The 24,681-nt window shown below is 38.6% G+C and overlaps 1 protein-coding gene across 1 annotated transcript in view; it reads right to left on the bottom strand.

Annotated features, from left to right (window-relative positions):
* LOC126367488 (uncharacterized) overlaps positions 1-24,681 on the bottom strand; it is a 476,961-nt gene that overhangs the window by 306,428 nt on the left and 145,852 nt on the right. The gene's annotated exons all lie outside the window — the stretch shown is intronic.

Genomic DNA, 24,681 nt, shown 5'->3' with positions numbered 1-24,681 from the left:
AGGTATGTGACCTAACCTGTATTGGGCCTTCGCAGGTTAGAAGGTCAGACAGGCAGTCGCTTCTGTAAAAACCGGACTTGTCATATGTTCAAGTTAAGTAAGCGGACCCCGTGAAAAACGGGATGATGTTAGGACATGAAAATCGTCTAATAAGTACAAAGGTTGCTCGGAAGACAACGAGTAGAAATATCTTCAGAATATTACACAGCAGTCTCGGGCTAATAAACTCTGAACAGCTGCATGAATAAAATTATAATGAATTTCACCGGTGGTGCATTATCGTCGTGTGATCAGATGTGGCGTCGTATGCATTAGATGCGCTCTTGTGCGCTCCCGAGGAATACTGCGTATAATCACGGGTTGGCGGTCGGTGTAGGTACCTACTCTTTGTGTGATTTCAAACAACTACTTACATAAAACATTATAACGGCCTCTGTGGTCCGGTGATTTGAGCCTTCAGCTCACGATCTGGAGGTCCCGGGTTCAAATCCCGGTGGGGGCGTATCACAAAAATCATTTTGTGATCCCTAGTTTAGTTAGGACTACAGGGTGGGTAGGATTACAGGGTGATCACCTAATTATCTAAAAGTAAGATGATCCGTGCTTCGAAAGGCACGTTAAGGCGTTGGTCCCGGTTACTACTTATTGATGTTAGTATGTAGTCGTGTCAGAGGAACTTTGGCGGCTCAATAGTAACCCTGACACCAGGGTTGATGATGTTGTTATTCCGTCTCACAACCCACACGACAGAAGAAGATAAAACATTATGCACACATAATACTTACTTGCAAATATTCACTCATAAACAAACTATCTTAACTGGACGTGTCGAATCTTCAGCAGGGCTAACGTGATAAAATTATCGATCGATTCAATACATTTTGTCGAATTCGATAAGTTTGTTTTAATCCTAACATGCGTGGCACGTGATTTTGTTCGTATTTTAACAGAACGATAAGACTTATTGGGGTTCACATTTTAGCTCCAACCGATAAAACGACATAATTACGTCGTCAGAATCGATAAAATGACCGTGACAAAATTTTATCACGATGCGCTACAGGTTAGGTAAGCGGACCCTGTGAAAACGGGATAAGGCAGATGATACAAGCTTTACTTCACCGCTTTAGGCATTATAACTTATCACCTAATAAAATTGTGGTCAATCGATTATTATTTATAAATAAAATAAATACATTTAAGATAAAGTATAACATAGTATGATGAACTAAAGTACCCGCTTTTCCCTGAGTAACCTATATTCGACCAAAACGTGATAACATATCTGTAATGCGCAGCCTGTAATATTTTTTATAAACAAATATAGTCATGTAAACTATGAGAATTCACTTTAATTTTGAAAACTTTTATAGATTTCTCAATTTTTTATACTGTTAAATGCTATTGTTCCGTAAAACAGCAGTATCACGGTGATTATACCCAATACCATCGATTCAAATTACAAAGACATTAATTCAAGCACCTAATAAGCTCTCGGTGTGACCACTAACCATGAAGAATGACTTTCACATGATAGATTTTCCCAGAACCAATCAGGGTTGGGATCACGGGGATCCCTTATAGAGCGTCGCCGGATCCGCTGTATCTGTAATGGCTGCCAAGAAACGCAAACACCTCAGACTGGCTAATCGCTTAATCAAAATTTATTCCGCACTTTGATTTTAAATTTGGGACGCAACATTTATTACTGCCCCCCTCGGAGCAACCCTTCGCGGAGCTTCATTATCGCGGATTAAGCCTGCGGAATATTTTATCGATCGCATCGACGCCGGCAGTATTCATTTTCAATTAAGCGCCAAGTATTTTATTAAGTTTGAGAGCGGAATTGATGAGTTTCGCGAACTAATATTTACAATGGGTGGCGTGTACGCGAACATGCTACCTGGCTGCGGTCTGCGACACAATTATCCTTATTAATCCTTCCTTTTGGAACGCGAACTTCATTAAAGTGAACGAATAACACAAAGGTTAATATTACACCGGAAATTGTACCGACACGTGAACGGCACAAAGTCTTAATTAATACCGATGCAAAAACCGCCGCTCTACAAACAACTACCGCGACTTCTTGACCTGACTGTCTAGTTTTGTCGTAAACTTGCAAATCGATATTCAATTTAAATGGAGGAGTAAAAGCAGTGGTAGATAAATTAGATGTTCTTTCACAAAGCATTGTTCGCAACGCGGAGGTGACTTCAATTTCCTGGGTGCGCCGACACAGGCATCGAACGTGGAACTTTTGAAGGCTGCTTCTCGTCATGGAATCCGATGCACCTATGCGCCTGTGTGCTCACACGCCCGTAAGCAAATAGGCTATCGCTTTGTGTAGTTGTACACGAGCGGTTGGAACGCGATTAGATAATGCGTTTCACGATTGTATTGCGATACTTTACTATTAATTATAATGTCATCTTAAATAATGATACAAATGAAGATATTGTTGTCATATTTCTATCCCGATAACTATCACTAATCAAAATTCAGTTCAAAATATTAATATCTGCATTTTAAAAGTGTTGAATTGTTAATTAGTTTTCCGTAATACAATTTATGTCATGTAAATTTTTCTGAATATTTTTTGGATTTCTTTTTAAATCTTCAGGATCGTAAACCCCGTTAAAGGAACTATCTTCTCTTGAACTTTCCATCCTGATGGATGGTGCTTGATTCCCGCACGTCTGCACGTTCTAAATATCGCGAACATAAACAGCGGAGCGTCAGTGTGTTGCACGGAGGTGGTTGCACCTAATACAATTTCCTGCAGGTGTGCCCGATAATGCGCTCGCGCCTTTAAATTACCTGCTTTCTTTATAGACAGTGAATTCACTGGATTATCTAAACAATTTTAAAATATAAAATTGTTTTTTAATAAATATCTGAAGTGCAATTTCCACTTACACCACCATTAGCCATTTTAACCACTATAGACGGTGACACGACTTACCACCTATCACATTGGTCTAACAGAAAGCTCGGTGAGGTGTGGGTACTTAGTTTACCTTGCAATGGATGTACCTCTGACTTCTCCATTAGGATATAATCGTGAGGTTATTGTGTTGTTTTGTTATGTTATTAATATATCTTCAAAACTAGGTACTATTTATTTTAAAATTATATTCGTTCTTTTTACTTTAACAATAATAATATACTTCTGTTGTAAATTAAACTCCTTTTTCTGCGTGTTTTCTTACCGTACTTACTAACCGTATTAAACTTGACTTAGCTCAAGCTCGATGAATGCATGAGAACCCATGTTTCTATGATATATTAAACGTGGAGTTGCAATTCTACTCCTTGACTGATCTCCAGACGCTAATACCAAACATGAAAACAGCTCAACTCATATAAATGTAACACGACTATATCCGATGGCCCGAGAGAGTATACGATGTGAGAGGATCGCATTACCTCCTGCATTTGGTCGGGTGCACCGGCGCATACCTTCATATCCTATTTGTCTGACGAGCCCTGCCTTGTTTTACAGGATATGGACGGGAGGAACTTTTCACTTTGCGCTTTAACTTGTTAATCGATAATACTAAAGGGTTGTCGGTTAGTCTCGTACCTGTATGTAATGGGTGAATCCATTACGTAATACTTCACACGTACCTTATCTTGTTTTAAAGAATTAGTCGCTATAAAGCCGCTTCTGATTTTTTCGTTTCACCTAAACTATCGGCTATAAGAAACAAAAAAAACGTCTTTAATGCGTCTGGATAAATAAATACTTTCCAACCAATCATGGTCTGAATCATCCCTCAAAGTTTTCGTTACGATGTCACTAACACCCATACCTACTTCTATGGCTACCTGTATGTACTTGTATGGGGTATAAGTGACATCGTAACGAATACTGATCGAATGATTAAGCTCATTATTTTGAGTTAATAGCAAGTGAAATTTTCCATTGCAAAAGTATATAATTTAATATAATTAAAAAAACTAATAACAAATCATGAATTTTGCGACGGAAAATTCTGCTTGATATTAACTGAGAATCATGGTCTGTATCATCCCCCTCAGTATTCGTTACGATGTCACTAACACCCTGTATATAGGTTTTATAATACCTACATCATAAACACAAGCGTAATATACTCATATGTATGAATAAACCAGTAAATTTTGCAAATGTCTATTAGGCTGGCGAAAAGGCTGAAATTCAGCGGGGCTTAACAGCTGCAATAGCCGCCTTCACGAAACGAAAACTTTTCCAAATGGCCGTCCGCTGGCCTTTATTAAAACCTACCCGCATATTGTGTGGGCTACCAAGCTGTCCAGTTATATGAGTCTGTGAGTTGACTCGAGAGGAATGTGTTGGAAACCATTTTATTGTTTGATGTTTCTTTTAACCTCATTTTACCATGTAACTGGGTAGTTTCCTAGGTCAAAGACAAATATGAAATTCTGATTACTAATAAAGACAGATATAAAAGTGTCAATTCTTTTTCTATTTAACTTATTTATGAATTGAAATTGAAAAGACATAAGTGCGACGTTTTGTCACATTTTTCTATGACGTCAGAGTTTGCATTTTCATACAAACTAGACTTGACTAGTTGGAAACTACCCTATTAAATAATTGACTAAGTAAGTAGGTAGTATGGGTGTCACATTGGTCTAACAGAACGCTCGGTGAGGTGTGGGCACTTAGTTGATCTTGCGATAGACGCAGCTGCCTCTGACTAGCGCAATTGGGCATAGTGGTAGCTTATGCTATGATTAGGTACTTGTTCATGCATACACATACATACATAAACTCACGCCCGTAATACCTAATGGGGTGAACAGAGCCACAAGTAATCAGAAGACAACTTATAGCCACTGAAAAAATGGTGTCCTAGTAAATTGGGATATTTTTTTAAATAAGACTGTTTTTTTATTACAGTAGTAAATTTTATCGTTTTCTATATTTTCTTTATTAACAACAGAATATGAAGTCTGACGCGTGTTTTTACCAGACGCCATGTGACTGGATGACGAAGGTAAACCGCGTCCCGCAGGCCTGTCCACCAGTTAATTTTATTATTACTTCATTAAATAAAACACACGCGCTGAATCAGTATGTGAAAATGTGCTGTGGATTTTTTCTGAAACAAAATGGAACAGAACGTAACATACATACATAAACTCACACTTGTAATTCCTAATGGGGTGGACAGAGCCACAAGTAATCAAAGAAAACTTGCAGCCACTGTTGATACGATGTAAGCTGGATATGATGAACCTTATGGTGATAAGGGATCAGCCTATCACCCATAACATTGTCATGTTAGAGGGCACGATCGCATATGCAATGCGTTTCACGTGTGCTGAACTTAATTCTGTCAGGTTATTGGTCGATATAAAATTTTGGAAGGGATTTTTCAAGTTCTGTCTAAACATGACATGTGTTCCATAAATTTTATGCCTGTCAATTACTCGTCCATTTCCTTTTCGGCGGATAAGAAAATGACAAGTATGACTTAAAATTAGATGGTGTGTACTGAAATCAGCACCTCTACTTACATTAAATATATTTTTTTACTACAACAATAATTATTAGAATTTTACTCGATCTTGCTTAATCGTGTTAAATGACGGTGTAATAGCTTAAAGCGATTGACTCAATGGTTTATTTCTTTCTAGCCTTTCTCCTCTTCCAGCCTAGCGAAGGAGTTTCTAACAAAAATCAAGTAAACAGTATTTCGAAAATCTAACCACAGACAGGCAGTGGTGTCTTACAACCCCTGTGCATCCAAGATGTTCGAATATTGTTTAAACCCAGATCGCCGGTCTATAAATCATGCTGCGCAGGGGCGCATATTTCATACTTAATTCTTTCGTGTTACACGGCTTTATTGTAGTTTATGAGACGTCAATGTTATGGTTTTTATATAAAATAACAGGTATACCTTAGGTTTTTGTTGAATATTTACTAGTCAAAAATGTGATACTTTTTAAAGGTAAGCTCACAACTAAATCCCAATTGGGGTAGTCAGAGGTACATCGCAAGATATACTAAGTACCCACGCCTTACCGAGCTTTCTTTAAGACCAACGTGAAAAAACAACGTGTGTTTGAATATCAAAACCAAAACGTACCTACATAGGATTGTTCGAAAAAAATTGTTTGAAAAAAGTACCTAGAAAGAATGCAGTACGTTCTCTGCAATACTAATTTATAGTGGACAGATTATTTCGCAAGATATGAACGTCCATAATAAGATAAATAATCAATTTACATCCTACTTTTTGTTTAAATTGTTCCCTCACGTGTAAAACACCTGCAACTTTCACATCTGCAGATTCAATATATTCTTTCCGCAAAGAAACAAAAAACGGAAATTGATTAATATTCGTAGTCGGCTAGGCTATAAATCTGGTTTGAATCTCAGCCTCCCTCGGCAGCCATACATCGCAATATCGCGTCCATAGAGACTACGTCTTGACTCTCCTTAGCGATACAACCTTACAGATATCTACATATATTTCACGTATAACATCGTTTCTCAGCCTTTCAGTGTTATTACCTAATAGTACTTTAATTCGTTCACTGCAATAGAAATTCGAAGTTCGTGCCTATGAATGAGGTCCCTTTATTCGGAACGTATGTCACCGTTCTTTCATATATACATATTCATATAGTGATATTTACGTCATTATATTGTTTCTATGTGTCTAACGTCCTATAATAATAAATAATTCTTACAAAGACATAACATAAACAGCCTATATACGTCCCACTGCTGGGCACAGGCCTCCCCTCAATCAACCGAAAGGGTTTGGAGCATACTCCACCACGCTTATATTTAACATCGCTCGAATTCCATTGACACTAATAAATCAGTGTATGGGACTTTAACGCAATAAAATTCTGCCTTTTCTGTTTTCAAAAAGAACAAAATGGATTATACATATAGGAGATTATATATATTATGTTAAGTGCTATAACAATGCGAATGCTGAATGACAAAGCACATTGCACGTTTGCAACCGTGTCAATTGTTGAGTTGGCTGTAATAGACGGTAAACTGGAATCAAGAGGCATGCCGCGAATTCCCCAATTTGCACAAATTGTGTATAGGTACCGTCCCATGTAAATGATGGGCCTGCACAATAGCCCCAACTTCTACAGGCTCTTTGATTTCCAAATTCACACCCCGTTTTACGCTCACTAATTTTCTTGTTCGGACACAATTTCGTGGACCCCTCACAATAATAATTTCAGCCAAACTATTATAGTCGATCCTCTCTAGCCAGTAATTAATTTTGCCATAAACCGGATCAATTGAAGCGTGAAGATTTCGCGTAGGCTGACTCGACGAGTTTTGTAAATGATAATTAATTTTGAATGAACTCGCCCTGTATTTTTAAGAGAATTTGTTCCAAGTTGAGATAAATAAACGGACAGCTTTTCAAGTCATTAGCAATTTGGGATTTCAATTATAAAAGTAATATTTCAGTTTCAATTACTTTCGTCAAGAAGGCCCTAAAGGTGTATTGATCTCTACATTATTTCTATGTAAAATATAATTAACTTATTATTAATGCACAAAAATCTAAACTTAAGCTTATTACCGATCATCAAACAAAGCAACGCAAAACCTTCTCTTGTTCTTGTTCTCTCTAGGAAATTTACCTCTAAAGTATTGATGAAATATCCAATGGTGGGATGAAATTGGCGTGGCAGGCTGTATTACGGAGGCAGGTTACCTCCGCGGCCGCATATGCAATAAGATACATCGCAGGAGTTGCCAACAAAGCCGCACAGCATCCTGCTCTATAACTACACCTATTCGTGCATTGTCGAATTCACTTACGTTGGTGACACACGGCAGGTGGAGATGACAAATCGACTTTTATTTACTTACTTATAACTAGTACTTCTTTGTGACGGTTGATAGAGTATCAAATCTTTGGAAATGTTACTTGATAAAGGATTTACCAATAATCATAGGACACTTGGCACATATTGCAAATTGTAACCTATTTTTTTTTTCAATTTTATATATATATTTCAAGTTTCTTGTTTTTATTATTATTGTTGGCAAATTTTGCGTCAATCTTACAAGACTTTTATCCCATTGTCCACGGTTTCCCAAGATACAGGCTACGCTTAGTTTGGGAACCTCTGTTCATTTTGTAAGACTTATAATTGTACCCTACCTCAAACATATGCCTTCTTTCTTTTTATATTATTTCTGATAACATTTTTTTTTATTTATATAACCAAATTAACAATTAATAACAAGACAATTCTTGGCCAGGATGTGAGTCTAAAAGCATCGTTTAAGTATTTTTTAAATTTACTTTTGGTTTGTTCGAGACGGATGTTCTCAGGCAAACTATTTAATATAGGGTAGTCTCTTTTTTAAAGTTCTATCGGCATAATAATTTTACTCTATAATCGAGTCCTGAAGATGATAAGATTATATAATAATAGTGTTATAGAAAAACACAGTGCAGCTGACTATTTCAAAACATCGTTGAACAAAGTATGGTTGCTTGTAGTTTGATCTGCCAGTATGTGCATCAAGCGTGTAGTATTATTGGCTCGCGGGCAGCATGTGAAGCGTCTACCCGGTTGGCGTCTGTACGTTCTCACCTGGGGCCGACTTGGTAAGACTTCGCAACTTTGACGGCGCCACAATGCGCTGAATTACTCAGCTAAGACCTCACAATCGACTGCCCTTCAACACACGACAGCTCGTCGATAAACTTCAGCGCGAATTACGAGCGCTCCGAACTTGACAACAGGTTATAATTACGACTAGCTAAGGCTTCAAACCCGACTGTTTATTTGAGATATTTTACCACGGCGAAGTTTGCGCTTCGGTTATAGTACACCGGTACACCGGGTATTCTCGTTAAGTAATTAGCACGTCTGCTATGATTTCTATACTCATATTCCCCGGCGTTGCATTAGCAATCTGTTGCAGGATTCATTTCACTGACATCATTATTATTCTTTGTGAAATCAGTACATAAAATAAATTTCGTTCAAGTCTAGATTGTACTAAGCAGGCTATTAAGGTATATACGTTGTGATTTCCAGCAATGATATAGACCGAAAAATATTTGAGAACAAATAGCGATTCTATTCTCACTTCCAACCAGGTAGCTAAGTACCTACTTGAGTGCTCTATCAATATCAACCACAAAATATAAATTATTATTTAAATATTAATACACATAACATATATAAACTTACGTCTATATTCCGGATTGTACTTGCTAGAGATAAATAGCAAGAAATAACTAATAATTTCTGGTTAAATACCGAATGTCGTGGACGGCAAAGCAAAACGCCACGTGAGAAAAAGACTGCAATAGACATATACACTTAAACATTTCAAAAGAACTAACCCACAGCTAATGCACCGGCCCAGGTAGCGACCAATAAAGTTGCACCGAGCCAACTTGTCGGTAGCAGACTGTAGAGATTTTACTTCTCGTAATTAACTACCGAGGCACAGCAGCACGCGCAGCCACCTCCGACCATAAATACACCAAGAAATCGGGACCATCCCCATAAATTCCTCTCGTAAAAGGCTCTGCGATAATGTTAGAGGGTGGTATTAGCAAAGTTTGTCCGATGGGGGGATACACCCCCTCTAATACATTTTTCGTTGATGTAACACGATTTCTCGACGGCTCTCGGTTACGTGATGGATTAAGAAGCGACTGAGCTCACCGCCGGGATTAAGACGAGCTTCAATATTTAGGACATCCCCAGCTAATATATACTGTTTGCCTGCGATACACTTGGAGTAAGCTCGAGATTCGATGGGTTGGGATACTTTTTCGGAAGGTTCTTTATTGGTGTTGGAATTATCTACTCGATTTATGATTACTCTAGCTTGCGTCTTCTTCATCTTTTAGGTAGAGCTTCTCGCGATACTTTTACTACTAATATTTAGTGACCTTCTGCCTACAAATCACACTGAATTGTTGATTGGCATCCTAACATCAGTCCACAGCGACTACTACGAGTACGATATAACCAGGATGACAAGCCGCCACTTATAAGTAAAATATTGTAGTTTTCTATCCTAACTTAGCCAAGTTGTGAGCGATTACGTAAATCGACAGTAACTTTGATAAAAATGTATGGGAGTGACATCTCAATCCCATAAAAAAATAATGTTTTGTATAAAAATAAAAAAATGATTAGCCGAGATGGCTAATCCTATGGACGTGCGTCGAACAAAATCTATATTCTCATATTTATGTCACAAAGATACTGTTTGTTTTATTCATACTACAGAGTCTACTATCTTTACCTTATAAGGAGAAAATAAAAAAACTTACCTAAAATGTTCTTTATTACAATACTTCCCCAAATGTTTCCTCGCTGGGGCAATGATCATAAATACATTACGCACGATTGGAGATGTGATCCGAGGCGTAAACAACGCACCTACCATGTACTCCTACGCAACTCTTTATTACCTATATATATATATATAACTTTGGCGGCTTTAATATAAACCTAACGTAATTCAAACGTTCGATAGAGACGCACATTTTAAGGAGTATGAAAACATCGTCATTAATGTATCTACTATTTGCGTTTTTTAGTAGATTTCTTGAATATCAAGCGGGACTTACCACACCCGGATTTCTGTGTGAATACGTTCTGAAACAATACAAAAAATAACGCCTCCTGAACACTTTCGTTACTAATATGTGCATTGAACTTAAATGATAATTCTATTTTCTTTTTCTTTTTATAAATTTCTTTTACACATTCTCACAACGTACGTACCGGTTTATACCTATTATAAATATGAAATTATAAATAATTATAAATATTTAAGTAATTAAGCCGGTACTTGGTATTCCAACAATTTTTTTATGTCGCGTATTTATTTATGTTTTATCCACAGAGCCTCAGGAAAAACGTAATGAAATTTCGTTTTAAACATTAATCACCAAACGCGTACTAATTACGGCAAATATTGCAAAACTCCTTGCATCCGAAGCCTAGAGTGGCAGCCCCTCAATCGTATAAATACTGAATAAGCAGTAAACTGTATTACTTCGAACCCTTTTCACTTGGCGAATTAGTAAAAAGCTACCGGGGAGTGAAAATTTTAACTTAAATGCGCCCGTAAGCTTCCCGAGTGTGTTTGACAGTAGCAAGTGATTACACTGCATACCCTACCGTCTGTTTGTTTTGATTTGGCTTAATTTGATTTGTGACATTTTTAGCTTATGTGCGAGGAGCTATTGGAGTGTGTGGTGTGGATCCTACACGATTTTCTTCAAGGATATTTTTAATTTGCCAAGTATTATTTGGTAATTATTATTATTAGAACTTTATTTAATTTTAGTTTTATATTAAATTTGTAGGAATTTAGTATTAAATTCCTACAAATTTAAGCACCTGATAATCATTTATGATCCAAACATGAATTCGAAAACAAATTCGACAATTGGTTTAGGCCTGTGCTGGATTCGAACCTGTGACGCGAAAGTGAGAGGCTCGGCGGTTAAGGTATACACGCGTGAAAAGAGACATTTATTTCTATGTAAAAATTAGAAACTAATAAGCCAGTTTATAAAACATGAAAAAAATACCCTACTCGCTTGTTGCAAACAAGAAAAAGCCGCAGTTATTTTATCGCCCACGTCACTCGCATCACTCTCAATAAAACACTTAAGCAAACGAGAATTAGACGAGATGTGTTCATGTAATGTTCGCTAACGGCCCAATGGCTCAGCTCGCTTCAACTTACCCAGAATTATCGCGCGTAATTAAAAATGCCAACGTACGCTGTCTAATTAGCAAAAAGTTAATAAACCGACGTTCGCTTGACAGTGACGGGTCCCGTGAAGGCGAGATGAAACATGTTTAATTTGCGTGGCTGTTACGTTGTCGAGTCATGTGGCATATGTGCGGCGTCGTGGCAGAGTGTACGGCTACTAGCTGCTCTATCGAGGGTAAATTAGTTACACCTAAACAAGAATGCCTTTTTCTGTAGTATGACGTCATGTTACCGTTATTAGAAATAACCGGTCTATTTTTAGACAAGCAAGTAAAGTAAATTAAAAAGAAAATAATTCTTACCAGCATTCTGAAAATTATGTAGAGGGGGCATCGAACAGATATTAATCTAATCTTACCTCATAATTCGCATTACCTTCATACATAGTGTTAGTGACATCGTAACAAAAACTTTGAAGGATGATTTAGACCATGATTCGTATTTGATATCAAGTGGAATTTTTCGTCGCAAAAGTATGGAAATGAAATTAATTTAAAATACAATAAACTTTTAATGAATTTTCCGACAGGAAATTCCACTTGATATCAACTCAGAATCATGGCCTGAATCATCACCCTCAATATTTGTTACTGTGTCACTAACACCCATACCTCCTTGTATGGCTACCTGTACGTGTATGTACTTGTACGGTGTGTAGCATCGTAACGAATATAGAGAGGGATCATTCAGCTCACTATTCTGTGTTAATATCAAGTGGAATTTTCCATTGCAAAAGTATAGAATTGAAAATAAATAAAAAAATCTTCAATTTTGCGACTGAAAATTCCACTTGATATTAACTCAGAATCATGGTCTGAATCATCAGTAACACCCTGTATAGATTTATGTTTTAATACATTTCCTACTATTACAATATCTAGTTTGTATGATACATTGGCTGAATAAATAAGTCTGGCCAACTTTCTGTCTGTTTTGTGTTTACACTCGCCCGCTTTAATTTTCGCGATGAATGCTATTTAGGCTGTGGAAATTGTTCCAAATGATACTACTAGTGCTGAGCAAATGTTTTCTCTTTTATGATGTTTGTCTTTTTTAAATACACGTATTTTCACAGGCGGAAGAGCTCCATTTAACGTGATGGATAAATATTTCGAACACACAGTTCATAATTATTTGTAAGGCTTATTAATTTCACAGACAGTTATCTATATAAGTCATATCCTTTTACAACACATTTTGTTTATTTTATATACCTACTGTGAAGTTCTATACAAAATTGCATAATATTATGCACCTCATGGGTTGAACTAGCTTCATTAGGTGGCATACCATCCTTTTGAGCAAAATAAAGGGGTGAAGAAGGGTGAGCCGAATTTGAAGTATCTTACATACATGGAATAAATTCGGCGTTTCCGTATGTCGTAATTTGCATGAAATCAAGCGTTACGCAATTGTTATGTTTCATTGTAAGAATATATTACATTGGGTTTTCGTACTGAAATCTCAAAGCCGATAGCCATAAAAAGATAATAAAGAAAAGTAAAATCTGTATTACAGACAACAAGATCCATTTTTTTTTTGTAAAAAAAAAACTAAAGTCTAGGTAGGTTAGTACTAAAAACTACAAGGGACTTCGTATAACTAATGAAGTGCTCGATAATCGGACAATCCCCGCTATTGGCTATCGCTTTAAGGACACTGTAATAGGTGATGTGCAGTGGGAACTGCACACATCCGGAGGTTCCCGGGAGGTAATGTTCCCGTTTTAAAAACTCTTTAATAGTAAGGACACAGGCAGCTTTCTTTTTCAAATTGTGCTTTCTTGTACTTGTGTCTAAACGTTAGGCAGTAAAGCGATTTTTACATATTAGCGGCACAATACTGACTGTAATAACAACAAAAACTCCACTAAATAACATCTATACCTTGTCCATATCGCATTTCATAACTAAATCATCCAAAATAACGTCCCATTTAAAACCACTTTTGGATCTATTGTCTGGTTCTTAAAATATCTCCTTTAATTACGAGCAGCTGGTAATGGCGATCACTCGAAACCATCCTTATTTATAGAATAGTAAAATACACATTGTTTGTATCAACAAGCACGTCCTGCTGTTCTTTTCAAGTTGTCACAAAAATAATCGTATATTTCTAAACTATAGGAACATCCCGACACGTTCTGTTCGCTCTTCTGCCGTCCGAAGAGCCATCCACCAAATCATTAAGGTCATCTCACACGACGCGCGACCAACGATCTGTCAAATTAGTCGCTGGATGGCGCGCCCTCATGTGCCAAAGACGGGCATTGCTAACAAAGCCAATCAGAGGCATACGTCGCCCTAACGGATAATCTATCATAATGACATCGATTTCCCATCTGCGGAGCGGGGTTACGTGACTGACGCGTCAAGACTCTCGTCTTATGGCCCTTGATCGGGTCGAGGATTTCAAGAACTGCTTGTGCGTTTTGCAGGCGAATTGACAAGTTAAGTGTCGGGTCCGATTTTTATTTTATTTTTTTATTTTCTTTTGCCAAAGCTAGTTCGCTTCCAATACTGCCAACAGCACCGACCTCAGTTTTGGAACTGAAAGTCAAGTTTTCCAATTACATTTTACAAAACCGAGAACGTATTGTCTAAAATTTCTGTTTTGACCCGTAGCATAAAACACGCTTTAACTTTCCAAAACTAAAGAAGGATATTCATGACGGCAGGTTTCCCCATCTCCACCGGCAATTTCCCACATCTGCTAACACATGACGACAAGACGGCGAGGCACGCGCGTCTACGTGTCTAATAAGACGCTCGCGACCGCTCATTGCCGGCGCATCAACGCTACGCAATTAGCGGTACGGGCGACGCGCGGTGTGGAGGGGGCCTTATGTCATATTACATGACGTCAGAAAATTATGTGCTTTTATTATGATTAGTGGTTTAGTTTATCATGCTGTGGAACCAAAGGAATAAACGGACCGTGCCTTAGGATGACCGACCATGACGTAGTGGCTATAGACATCCTGTCTCCAAACCAGAGGGCCCGGATTCGATTCCCGCCTTGGATCGATTTCAGGAAATAAACCTGTCATTTTTAAAAAGGCGACATCAAAGCAATTAATCTAAAAAAGCAATATTGCTATTTGACATTTGTTTGCATTGCGCTCTTACTTTTTCATGCGCAAATGTCAAATTGCAATATTTCTTTTTTAGATGAATTGCTTCGATGTGACCCTTTTAACCCCCCAGATATAATAAAAACCTTGACATAGTCATAATCTGCGTCACTAAGTGTTGCTTAATTACACAAATACATATACATAGTATTTCAAGGTTGATAGATGGTGTTGAATATTTTCAGTCCAGTAATATCTAGTGCATGTCCCACTGGTAACTGGGGCGGTAGCGGCGAGGGGCGGGGGGAGGGACCATGGAGGCTATGAAGGCTCTAATGAAGCGACCGCGGTGCCGACGACGTCGAGAACCATAATGGTTTCCTCTCGAGGCCTTTGTCAAGACTTTGCAACTCTTAAACCAAAGGTAGAGTTGCTGGAAACGTCTGCAAGACCCCCAACTTATAAGAAACACTTTAGAATAACTTATTTGCATATGCTAGCAAGTGTTTCGTTTAACTAACAATATAAGATTTTCAATAATTATGTCTGCCTTATTATAATTTTATAATAGTTATTGTTTATTATTATATCTATTCAAAGATATAAATTGACTTTTGTTAAATTGAGAAGTCTTATCTCTCTAAATTTTATTATGTCTATCAAAGAAATATGTATCTGCAAAAGCATTTTGCTTAACGGGCAAATAATGAAAGATAATCTATAAACAGTTATCGAATTTTAGTCATTGATTCGTAATGTTACTTTTGAGTGATATAACAAATAAGTAATAGAGAAAAAAGAAACATTATAATAACAAAATACTACAATATGACACTTCCACAAGGCACGACTCTTCGTCCTGCGCCGTTTATTTATCTCCGCCGCATAAGTAAATACGAAAGCCTTCCCATAAGTAGTTTCTTGACGAGTTCTTCAGCCTTCATTTAGACGCATGCAAAGATACCTCCTTGATTGAACACTCTTTAAACACAGTTGTTTAGACAACGCGTAATTAAAGAGATATACGTCGCTCGCATTCAAAAGAAAGTCTACATTTATTAATTTGCGAGTCAATATTTGGTTTTAATAAGCGTGTAGCTTCATTAGACAGCCTTTGAAAGGCGTTTAAGCGAGATTATGGCGTGTAAATAGCTGGGAAATGTTTGGATTTGTATTTTGGTATGTTTGTGTGTAGGTAGTTTGCTTCAGTCGCTGTGATAGGAGCTTTAAGAAAAGCATGAAATCCAGCAAAATTTAGCTGATTTTAGAGAACATTCAATTTATACAAGACTTCGTATGAACTTTTTCATAAAAAACTTAAGGAAAATTATAATTGTTTCGCTTTTCCATAGACCGAGTGCATTATTTACATAAACTTTGGTCGGAACTTCTCGAATGTAATTACGGGCGTCACCTGTGAACGAGGCGTCTGTATGCAAATCCACGAGCTCCCAACATTTTCTGCACCTTATTATAAGAATGCGAAGGAGGGGCCGATTCTCAGATAACCATCCCATCTGATAAATATGCCCTCACAATTTCCGCATACTCATACATTTGCGTTCGAATAACATTTAGGGTGAAAATATTGGGCATAACTAATTTATTTGCTCTCGCGGGCGAAAATGAAGGTGTGTGCACAATATATTTTAATAACGCACTCTCCGGAGACTCCCGACCCTGTGATACGGATAACGAAGTTGAAAATACGTATTTTTTACTTTGCCGCGGATGGTTACCTCTGAAATTTAAAGAGCAAAAATTTGGACATTATAAATTTTTGTTAGGGTGCACCTACTTGATTAAAATGTGGAAAATTTAGGAGCTCATTGTACGGTCATGGAAAAAGTCAATTTAAAGCTGAATATATTTAAAAAAATAGCTCGGTTAACCTCGTAACGGCTTGCTATGACGTAGCATATTTCTAGTAGAGCTAGAAACGACTTTGAAACTTCTCCTCTGACATAATATTTTGTTTTTCAATTTATCTGTAGAAGGCTTGTCAGCGCTCACCTTTTCCTGCATTGCTTTCCGCAACGGAAATATGACGAGGTCGGTGCTCGGTATCAGCACGCAGGTCGCCCGGCGACGCCCGCAGATTGGATCGAGTTAATTTCGCTCCACAAACAAATTGACAAAGTTTAGAGCGGGGCATATTTCTTCGCGGGTTCCCGCCGCCCCCGCCCCGCTGACAGATTCCCGCATAGCGGAAATTAAATTTCACATCCGAACAAGAGCGGGAACACTCGCCGCGACAAACACGTGTCGCGCGACGCTGCGGTGACGCGACACCGCGCGGGGGCTGCCGCTGACTGCCACGCCGCCGCTCTACAAAGATTGATTACAAATTGTGTTACTACGCCAAAGAGGGTATTACGCAGCATCTAACACTACGATAAACCAACTACACAGACATAAACCGGAACACGGCAAAACTAATCCGGGCGCGTTCTATCAAAATTGCAATTAAAAGCCCATTTACGGCGGCCGGCTGAGACGAACCTGGGGTCACCTCGAGAAGGACGCACGAATTGGCCATTAGCGGGCGCTTCGGACCTTGTTTACACCGCGCTTGCCCTAATGACGACCTTTGCTCTGCTTCCCTTCGTTAAGGCGAGCGAAAACCTCACACTAAAAGGCACGGGTCCCCGGACTGGACCCGGAGAGACGCGAGGGACAAAACATCCCGCAACAGTAAAGAGGGAAAAGGACAAAGGCCGATAGCTTTCGGATTAATGCCCATGTACACGGCCGTTAAAAGGCTAGCCAACTCGCTCGGTGCGCCAGGGTTAACAAGGTTATTACGGGATGATCCCGAGTAACCGCCGCCGTAAAAGTGTTAATTATGTTTCAGAAAATGGAGTTATTTACGCCTGACGTATGGACTGTGGCGTAAAAATGAGATTTGTCGCGCCAGTGGGACGCTTGTGGTCTCCGATAATTGAATCACCATAAAGAAGTGGGGCGAGCCCAATATCAATTTAGGTCTACAGCTTTTGTTTGCCATGGCAACAAACTGGGACCAATACACGCGGGCATTAAAAAACTCCCAAACTCTCGCGGATCCTAATGGATTCCATTGACATAAATGTTTTATTCAATTGGTGCTCGCGCCAAAACAAAAGAAAGTGTGTTCTCATCATTATGAGTTTGAGAAGATTTTGCATTTTTACTCGTTACTGGCTCTGCGAGGAGTAACTTAAAAGTAAATAAGTATTATTTTGGCTTAATGATGTTCGTTAAGTTAACAAAGGAATGGAACTGAAAGCCGCGTCTAGCAGGTAAACACCGAGTAGTATATTAAACAAGTTCGGCCGCTCTCGTAATACTACTCATAAGCAGCAGTCCGCTCGCCGCTCCCGAAACAACTAAGTTGATTACTGAGCGCACCACGTGTGCAAATTCACTATAAATCCGAGCATTAGGTAAGAGCCTTCATTACTTAAGTCCCGTAAAACCCTTATCCCATAACGTTAATAACACAATTACTATAAATCTATCATCGCTGCGCAAACACGGTCCGAATCTCAGCCTAAGCTAATACATTTTGTCCACACCCGTATTCATACTTAACAACCGGGGTAGTATTTGCAGTGCACACACGCGGCGCCCGCACACTCCGCGCGGCGCAATATAACCTGGAAGACGGCGGGTCGAGCCCCGGGGTCCTTCCCCAACCCGAGAGGACAGTAATTACGGTAGGCAAATTAAGCAGTAAGGGGTCGGAGCGGGGTTCCGCAGCACCGCCGCCGCCCGTGTCCATCTTTGTACGCGACTAGTCGCCGGTTTATTTTAGGTTATTCCACGTCTTATTACAATGTAGCCGACTCCCCTGCGGCGCACTCACCTCCGAAACTGATTTGGGCCCCGGCATCAGAGTTTCATTACGGTCTGTCGAAAACAATCCACTCTAAATATCTATTCTTGGGCGCGCGCACTCCGGAATTACATTAGTCTGAGGTGGCGAAGGCTCGACTCAATTTGTTTGGCGGTAATAACGCCACGCTATCAGGTTATAACAAATGAGCTATTGTGAGAGCAAATCGGAGGAAAACGGTTTCGCAGTGTCTGCTCCGTTTTATAGTTCTGCCGAGGTCTGAGTGTAATTTTATGTCTGCGTCGAGATATGAATTATATGAGCACTTCAAACCGAGATAGAATATCACTGTTCGTTTACCTTCTATTGTTTTTAATCTTCAACACAATTATAATAGTTTGAGATATGTGATTACTAATTAACTTAACCAATCACGTTTACGAATAAACATGGGCATCACGTCTTCGTCTTCGTAAGTTAAAGCACCCAAAACCTCTATCACCTCGATCGGTTCACTTAAAGCCAGCTTTAAATTTGCTCGGAAACTTTCTAAACGCTTGTCGATTCTCTAAACCCACGGTTACATCGCATGCGATCGCGTGTCCCCTTGGCTTTAAAAGACGAACTATGGGAACACTTTTCACAATGGCACGCAAGGTGATTCCTTAGGGATTTGGAAGCAAATATAATTTGTCCATTAAAAAAATCAACAAGAGAGTGGTCAGCTGAGAGGATGGTCACAAAGCGTCTCGTTAGCGGACGAACGTGCCGCTTGTCACACACTTCAACCCATCGGCCCTTCGTAAATAATGAGAGAGGGCGGCCCTCAAGTATGGAACATGTGGTGCATTAATACCTTTGGAGGAGGTACCACGACATTACAGGCGAACGCGCTGCATTATACTCGGAAGTGCTAGCAACATAGGCCCCATCATGTAAGCAAATTTTCTCAAAAAAATATCCGTCTAAATACTCAGATAAGTAAGTGTATATTTCGAAATGCAAGATGTTCAACCATAACGCTACTACCTACTAAAATGCCGTATCCAACTGACCTTACACTTGGTCAACCAACCCCCTGGGACAGCAGGACCTACGTGGGGCACCGTCGACTTGTCGTCGGGCTCCAAGGCTGAATGCCTCTTAGATTGCCTCCGACCTCCTAAATATAGCCAGTGAATATACCCACAGCCAAACAAGGAGTTGTATTAAGCGCGTGAAATGGGATTTCCTAAGGCCCGAACTACCAGACATGCTGACGTTAGGGATCTTAATAGGGTTGTATTAAGATTATTGTATGCGGCTATTGGGAATATTGAACTAATTCGTGGGTATTTTAGATAGATTTCCAAATTAATACGTAGGATTAAAACTTCTTAAAGCTATAGTAGGTATGACCGAACCATGCTAATATCAGACAGAGCATATGAAGCATATTGAAGAAGTCTAAATCAGAAAGCACATCACGAATTCGGAGTCATACGCGCTTACAGAATTTTCAGTTTTATTTGGAGTTATAATCACAAAAACAAAAAAGATAGATTTCTTTTTATTCATTCTTAAAATTCGGTGCGATATGTCATACAGAAAATTCTGACAGAGCAAACCTACAATGTGAAAGAATGCAGTGGCTTTTTATCTCTAGTAGGAAACGCATTTGCGAAAAACAAAAAAATTAAGCAGACAATCGTCATATTGAAAGGTCAGGTCCAACTGACATTGTCCATCTGCCATCTGAACGACATAATTGTTCAAACATAATTTCGCCGATAGGAGAACAGCTATAAAAACTTTATTTTTATCGGTGTCCGTCGTCGGCTGGGATCACTGCGAAACGAGCTGTGCCCTCAAAAACCGTTGGCACGCAGCTATTTACATGAATTAGCCGACATTTATGCCTCCGCCGAGACAAGCCACAGCCACCTGGCGTGAGAATTACGCGCCCGTTTCCCGCTCCAGCGCCTACGACCCTGCTGTGGAGTTCCCGGCTTGTGTCTTTAATTTACTATTTTTGAACGACCCTATTTATGGCGACGAAGAACAGATTTAGAACGAAGATATTCTCTTGTTTCTTCTGTTTCCTTTTATAAATTACATGAGAATTATTATCTACGTATTTGTGTTGTACAAAGAATTTGGTTTAGAAAGAAACAAAACTAAAAATGTGGAATCTACCCAACAACTTTCAGTTAACATTCTACCTATTTACAATCGAAAATAAATATCACGTACTTTTTCTATTCAACGAATCCTCTTTTACTAAAGAATTTTGCTTACAATGTTACGTTTTTCCTTAGATCCTTCTTTACGTCTTACTAACAATATAAATAAACAATAAAACGCCGCGCAACCTGGGAAGAATTACTCGCTCGTTACACGGTTCAGTACCCGGGGGCAGGTTAGAGTGCCTTAAACTGCTCCTCTGTGAGAATCTATCGCTCGTGGAGCGAGGAATGCAAATCACGTTGAAAGGTCGACTTTTGAATGTATATTCGGCGGTATCAAATGCAGAATACGTGTAGAAAGTTTGACAGCCTCAGTCCATTTGGGTACATTTGAAATTGAAAATCGAGGAAGTGGTTTAGAATCTGTCGAACTCACCACTGACAGTAAAACTCAGAACAGCGCAATTATAAAAAAACTCATCTCAACAAAAGAGGCTTCAGAAACAGATTTAAATAAACTCCTGAATGTAAAAACACGAGACGAGTTTATAGCCAAAAGACGCGACCCAGTAAAACAATTTAACCCTGCCGACTTAGAATGGAGTCTAGCGGATGAGTCGTAAAGAATAGGCGGGCTGGCAAAGTTTTCCCATGGAGGACATAAATTCGGTTCCGAAGCAGATCACGTAACGGTTAAGAGTTCACAAAACTGTGCCATAAATCGGACGTGGAGGTGCGCGGGAGACAAACGGCGCCGAAAGAACGGGGACCTAAGGACTTTCAATTATCTCTTCATATATTGATGTGACTTTACATTGTTTTAGATTTAGACGTTGAATCTTTTTAGGCGTGACTTATTGTAGATAAAGGTTCTCTCACCTGAGGTTGAATCAATTTACAAAATTGATAATCCTATAAAGACAAGTCTTGCATTTTAGTTCTGGCTAATAATGCAAGAGTCTGATGTGATTGGGACTAAACATTCCTAAGCATCCATTGTCGAAGTGAAAACGTCAGCCGATGGAGTGGAAGCCAGTTGACCCAAACATGCAAACGTAGGGGTCCGGCGTGTCCTAACAAAATAGATCCTAAATAATTAGCGTCTGCGGGATACTCTCGCTTCCACTGGGGTTTTGATACATCGTATTGCAGTACTCAATAAATTCGGTTGCTGTTACAGCAATTGTATGTAATCATTACGTATAAGTATTGTTTCAATATTCAAAGACATTATTTACAAAAAAAATGTAATTAACTTAGAGAAGTAAGACTAATTACATTTATATATTTTATATACGTATTTACAATAAAATACCAGATAACATTTTGGGATTTGTCAGAAAATTTTAAAGCTCACTTTACCTAACTGATAAAAATGCCTGGTATTAAGTGTGTTCCTCTAGTTGTTAAATAACTAGTAATGTTTACCTGCATTAATTTTAAAGATGTGTGTTTATTCTCCTCAGCCATAACACCTTGCGAAACGACTTAGATTCAAAAATGTTAAATTGACCTTCAACAAGTTTATCCATGATAATTACGTTGAATAAATGATTCTGATTCTGATACGTAAATATAAGTCAAAAAAGAATGAGTAAAACCATGAAGTACGAAAAAATATTGAACAATAAAAATATCCTCAGACGATACCAGAGTTCTCGTATGGTCATACATTACAGAAGCTGAATGGGAATGTACCGTGTCGGACCCCCGGTCACCCGATGGGCATTTAGTATTATTATTTATTGACTCGCCCTGAATGGACGGATTCACTTTTCACTTCGCCCCTCGCTGGCAAACAAATCGGAAGAAGTAATTATTAAGAATACTGCAAATAGAGGGCTCTCGGCTATTTTATTGAGAAATTTCGGGTGGGGAGGTAAACAATGATGCAATGGGGATGTTACAAAATGTCATAATTATTTTTTGTACCCTTATCTGATTGTAAAATAAGTGACATCCAAAAATTTTTATTTAAATAAAATGTCCTATTGCTCTCGATTTCATCGCCAAGTGTGGAGTAGCCATATAAAAAGTCACGGCCATTTCTCCTGCATACAAATAGAGTCTTAAAGTACAATCTATTCTCTCATACGTCGGAAATCGACGGATTGGTAGTTTTGTTATTTCGCGCGGGAGCTCCTTTGTTGCATGGATTCACGTTAAATGGGAAGGAAGTTAGTACAGGGAGGTGCGCTCAATCGGCCGCGTCGAGCAATCTTTGTTTCCTAAGGCCATGTAAGACATCCACTCTTATCTGACACCTACATCACTATTAACATCCTCTATGATCTCTGCGACTACTAAAGACACAAGAAGCAGGGTAGGTCAAGTTAGGCCGGTGGCTGGTCTTACAAACGGAAGGCCTCGTCCACCCCAGTCGGCTCGCTCGCGAATAAATCAGAATCTGATACGGTGCGACAAGATTGCTAGAAATTTTCCGACTTATTGAACCTTTTCCGATCGGTGGAAAAATAAAGGATCTTTTCCGGTGTGCTGGTGATCTGTGTACAACTTCTTGTTTGGAGTTAAGTCCTAAAATTATTAAGTACCACGACTACATTGTGACAATCATGACTACTTACTGGTCCTTCTGCTTTAGGCTGTACGGTTGATATCTTAAACCCCCTCCCCACTCCCTCTGGTGTCATAGTTTAATACCTCGCCGCGACTTGGCGACGCACATTAGAGCCAAATTCCTCTGATTGTGGCCACTAATATACACTATTACTTATTTTGTCATCTTTTAAAAATAGGAATATTCGAAATTCGTTATATTTACTGAACGATTTTAGTGTCTACTAAATGTATCTTTTGTTATAAGTATTCGATGTTGAAATGAATAAATAAAAAAAACTCATAGTTAAATAATCACCAAAATAAGATCCTATCAGTTCGTGAAGTAACCTTCATTTACACTATTATTGGCATTTATACCACAACTAAGATACGTAATAGATACCGCAATGCACTTACATCGCAGATACTTGATAATGCAAATCTCCTGACTGCGACAATCTCGGGAATTAATTCCGTCGAGTGTGCCACCGTGTAAGATGAGACGAAGTCTTTGACCTTCCAGACCTAGAACAAGTCTAGTATACAAGTATAGTCGTGTAGAATAGGTTTACCAAACCATAGATATAGGTTTACAACTATATTTTTAACAGTATGTAGTAGATTATTTTTTGGTTCTTTTTTACATGAAGCTTAGTATTTATAAAATTAAATATCTTGGAAATTAACTTGCCATCGTTATGGAAAAAACATCTCCATTCTTGTTTTCTTAGATTACCCAGGAAACGGAAAAAGTATATCCCACACGAGGAGACCGATATGAAAAAAAAAAAACATATAAATAAATGGAACATAATAGGATGTTGAACTAGCAGTAATGTTATCATCTCCGTAAGATATGAATGAAACAATCTTTTTTTTTTCTAAATAATCTATTTTTAAAACCCATTGAATTTAACCTTTTTATTTTTTTTACATCTGTGTGCCTTTGTTTGGTTATGTGGGAAGTCGCTCATTTAATAGGCATCTGACCTGTGGGCCATTTTACACTTTTACCCTTTTTTTAATAGTCAACTCCTCTGAATGGTTTCATGTGACTGAGTCAGTTTACTCCGAATGAAGAATGAAGAAGTAATTTGATACTTACATGTTGTACACAAATGACAATTATTTTCTGTGGTAAGAGATCACATTACCCCTTAATTCTTCGTTCCGAGTAAACTATCCTAATCTCAGGAAACCATTCAGGCGAGCAGACTACAAAAAATATAAAAAATGTGAACTCGTCCGCAGCCCAGATATTAAGTGAGCGCCTAACCCAACCATTTCTTTAAAC

Source organism: Pectinophora gossypiella, chromosome 6 (genome assembly GCF_024362695.1).
Source record: "Pectinophora gossypiella chromosome 6, ilPecGoss1.1, whole genome shotgun sequence".
Taxonomy (NCBI): domain Eukaryota; kingdom Metazoa; phylum Arthropoda; class Insecta; order Lepidoptera; family Gelechiidae; genus Pectinophora; species Pectinophora gossypiella.
This window is presented reverse-complemented; position numbering and strand designations above follow the sequence as displayed.